This window comes from Rhodamnia argentea, chromosome 5, assembly GCF_020921035.1.
Source record: "Rhodamnia argentea isolate NSW1041297 chromosome 5, ASM2092103v1, whole genome shotgun sequence".
Lineage (NCBI taxonomy): Eukaryota > Viridiplantae > Streptophyta > Magnoliopsida > Myrtales > Myrtaceae > Rhodamnia > Rhodamnia argentea.
Window position 1 is genome coordinate 15,985,509 of NC_063154.1, and position 4,620 is coordinate 15,990,128.

A 4,620-nucleotide genomic window follows, 5' to 3' on the forward strand; every position below is an offset into this window, starting at 1 on the left:
GCTATAAGAATTGGTAATTTCAATAAAAGTTACCTGAAAAGTGTGTATATTATTACAAAAAGTTGCAATTCCAAATCGATCAAATAAATAATTGCTGCGCGGGCATTTGTCAATCAATTCAATGTGAAGATGCCGATTATGCAAAAAAGTCATCAATTTGGTGGACAAGTCGTTGATTTTATGATTCTCGATTGGCTACCTAGATGTCAATTTACAAGATTGTTGTTGATTCCGAGACTACCAATCAACTACCTAGAAATCGAAAGTTGTTCTGGACGATTTCATTTGCTATTTGTTGATCTTTCAAGGTGTTTATGCGTCTGTCAAGGGTGGTGAACGAATTTAGAGTCTAAGTTTAATTACTTTGCATTTGGTCAAATGTATTTAGTTCTAACTTTATGAGTCTTAGGCTCCGTTCATTTCGCAGAAAATGAAGTGTTTCTGGAATTATTTTTCACAAAATCATATTTCAAGTAAAAGACAATATTTTTTGGTATTTGGTTGAAATCTGAAAATAAATTGAAAAATATTCCTCCATTCGATAGGGAAAATCAATTTTCTCCATACACTCCTTTTAATAATTTTCTACTATCAATTTTTATTTTTAAAAAATTTTGAATTTTTAATTATTTTCTTTTTTTTCCCTTTTCTTTATTTTCTTATTTCCTCTTCTTCATCGGCCATAGGCCGGGAAGGCTAGCCTTGCTAGGTCCAGCGATGCTCGACCTAGGTCGAGGCTCGCCTCGCTTGTGGCCAATCACCGATAGAGGAAGAAAAAAAAGAAAAGAAGAAAATTATATAAATAAAAATGTTAAAAATATAAAAAAAAATTGAAAATAAAAAGAAAGAAAAAAAATTATCAAAAATAAAATGAATGTGAAGGAGTGGAGGGAGGAAATATGAGGGAAAATGTTTTCCTCTTCTCGTAAAGAGGAAATCAAAGAGGAAATCATTTTCCTCAATTTCGAATGTGTTTTTCCCTTGGGAGGAAAATATTCTCCTTAACTCATTCATTTTCCATGAAATGAATGCTGAAAAATCTAAAAAATATTTTTCTGGAAATTATTTTCCGCTAAATGAACGGAGCCTTAAGTGTGTTGTAGGTTTCAAGAGTCAATGTTTAACTCTTTTGGTGATTCAATGAATGTTCTAGTTCCTTAGACTTTATTGTGTATTCTAGTTCCTATGTCAATAATGCTGGGTAGTTCTCATGTCTTTAATGCATAGTCTATTTCCTACATATTAGTTCTTTTATAAAAAAAAAAAGGTGAAATCTAAAATGTAAGGAAGTCAACTTGGATATTGAGAATATATGCAATTCATCTCTGTGTGAAAAAATATCTATCCCAATTTATGTATTCTTGGAAGGTACGCTCTTCCTTATCTAGTGATTTTTTTGTAGACCCTAGTAGTGAGCTTCTCCTATCTTGAGTCCTGTATCTTATGCAGGTGGATCACCCTATAAGCATTGTTGGTGAACTTTGTCTATCCTGATATTGATTCTTGGTTGGTGTTACATGTCTTGTATGCCTCGATTCCAATTGTATTTTATCCCACATTTGCATCCTTCTAACAACATCCATTCTTATACACTCTAATCTATTTGTACTTCCTTCGACATCACTCAAAAGATCACCGGCTCGCCCTGGCAACACACAAAATTAGTAGCAGAGCCCAAGGTTGAATTCATTTTGAGTGATTCCATCTGTAACCTATCTTGCATCCCATTTGATACTTCCATTAAAAGAAGGAAAAAGAAAAGAAATGGCTGGTCATTGTCAATGTGGGTCAAATGTTGAATCTTCTATAGCTCGAGAAAGAGATCTACGAGATGTGGAGTTGGATGATTTAAGGAGACAAGTACAACAACTACAGGAGCGTTTGGAATGCTTCAAATTTCAGAAACATGATGTTTCATGTCATGATTCAAAAGATGCTCTATTTGATAAAGAGGATGTCAACCCTTGGTAATCGAAGTCATGTTTCAAGTCAAGAAGGACTACCTTGACGTTAGTATAAAAGGCCCCATGGAATTCGACAAGATTCTTATGTGAATGTTGATATTCCTGAATTCAAAGACAAAATGCAATAGGAATAATTTATGGATTGGTTGCACACCGTAGAAAGAATATTTTATTACAAAGACATATCAAATGACCGAAAGGTGAATCTTGTTGCCATTAAGCTAAAAAAATGCTTCTATTTAGTTGAGCACTTGAAAAAGCAAAGAGCTTGTGAAGAAAAGAGCTTATCACAACTTGGGAGAAGATGAAGAAATAATTGAAAAGGAGGTTCTACCGGGGAACTACCTTCAAGATACCTTCTTCAAGTTTCACAACTTCAAACAAGGAACTGTTCGTGGAAGAATATACGACAAAATTTGATCATCTCATGATGCATCGTCATGTTTCTAAGCCAAAGGATCAAACTATTGCCCGCTAACTTGGTGGACTTCAATCAAAAATCGGTCATGTTGTCCAACTACAACCTTATGGGACTTACAATAATGTTTGTCAACTTGCACTTAAGATGGAACGACAACTTTAAGAAGCACAAGGTAGTAGCTCTTGGTCTTGGAACAAAAAAGGCTATTACAAAGGTGAAAATGCCTCTACTCCAATATTAGGGCAACCGTTTCAAATTCTGTTTTCTAAGAATAATGGAGCATCAAGTTCCAATCACCCTAACCCTATTGGTTTACACAAGTATTCCAAATGCCAAGGGTTTGGATATTACATTTGATTGTCCAGCTGACAAGATTGTCTCTCTATTGAAGGAAGAACTTGGAGAAGAGAAACATGAAGACTCACCTAGCTCCAATGATGGACTAGAGGAGGGAGATGAAATTATTTATGCAGATCAGGGAAAGTCTCAATCTTTTATAAGATCTTGAATGCTACTCCTAACATGGCTCCGAAACAACATTTTTCACACTAGATGCATTTCTTATGGAAAGGTGTGTGATGTTATCATTGATGGACGAAGCTGTGAGAATTTAGTGGCTACAATAATGGTGGATAAATTGCACCTCAAGACAAAGAAACACCCACAACTTTACAAGCTTTCTTGTCTTGGCAAAGGGAATGAGGCAATGGTCGATAAAATATGTCTTGTTCAATTTTCCATTGGGAAAAAAAATATAATGATGTAAGTATGATGTGATGTTGTTCCCATGGATGCTTGTCATTTGCTTCTTGGGAGACCTTGACAATATGATAGGAAAGCTGTGCATGATGGCCCAAAAGACACCTACTCATTTAACAAGGACTAGAGACATATCACCAGTGTTCCATTAAATGTATCCACGACCCACAAAATTCAATATGGGGAGGGAAACACGATTGAGGAAAACCTTTTCTTGAGTGAAACATGGGTTGAGAAAGCCATTCACAAACAAAAGATTGCTTTTTACTTGTGGTTAAAAGTAAAACAAGTGAGAAAGAGAGTTCTCTATGTCATGAAATGTGTTCTTTAATGAAAAAGCTTGAAGATGTGTTTCCATCATTGAAGAATTTCGTGGGGTTCAAGCTAATTATCTAATTCATTGGAGAGGCCGTCCAAGAATTTTATCAGAATTAAGTTCCTTTGATAATGATAGTTATGGCAACTCATCTACTTTCAATTCTGAAAATGAAGCAATGACAACATTTGAGGACAAATCTTCAACGACCTAGGGAGATTGATGCAGGAGTGCCGGCTTTGTAGACTGATTCAAGTTGAAGATGCCAATTATGCGGAAAAACTATCGATTTGGTGGACAAGTTATCAATTTCATTGTTGTGGATTGGCTACCTAGATGTCGATTTACAAGGTTGTTGTCGATTCCAAAACTACAAATCGATTACCTAGCAACCAGGAGTTGTTCTAGACAATTTTCTTTATTGTTTGTTGATCTTTCAAGGTGCCTATTGGTCTGTCCAGAATGGTGAACGAATTTAAAGACTAAGTTTAATTACTTTGCATCTGGTCAAATGTATTTAGACATAGTTTATGAGTCTTGAGTATCCTGTAAATTTCAAGAGTCAAAGCCAAGTCTCTAAGTGTTTTAATGCATTTTCTAGTTCCTAGGACTTTATTGTGTTTACTGGTTCACATGTCATTAATGTTGCGTAGTTTCCATGTCCTTAATGCTAATTGTATTTCCTATGTATTAGTTCCTTTATTTCCTATGCAAGGAAGTCGACTTGAATATTGAGAATATATAAGATTTATCTCTATGTGAGGAAATATCTATTCCGATTTTTGTATGCTTGGAAGGTGGGTTCTTTCTTGATGGTGTGCCAAGAAGTATTGTATCCTCGGCTGGTGATTTTTTCCTAGTGGTGAGCTTCTCCTATCTTGAAGCCTTACATCCTTGGCAGGTGGCTTGTTTTGTCAGCCTTGGTGGTGAATTTCTTCAATTCCAATCTTAATCCTTGGTTGGTGGCACGTCCTGCTTGCCTTGGTTTTACTCGTTATCTATCATGTACTTTCATTTATATTCCAATCACTCAAAACAACAATTGTCCGCCCCCACAACCGCATCAATATTGACACGTGATTTAAACAAGTGTTGGCAACCTAAAGATAAACACAAATGGGAAAAGCATTCTCCGAGCCACGTTGATCTTGACCCGCCAG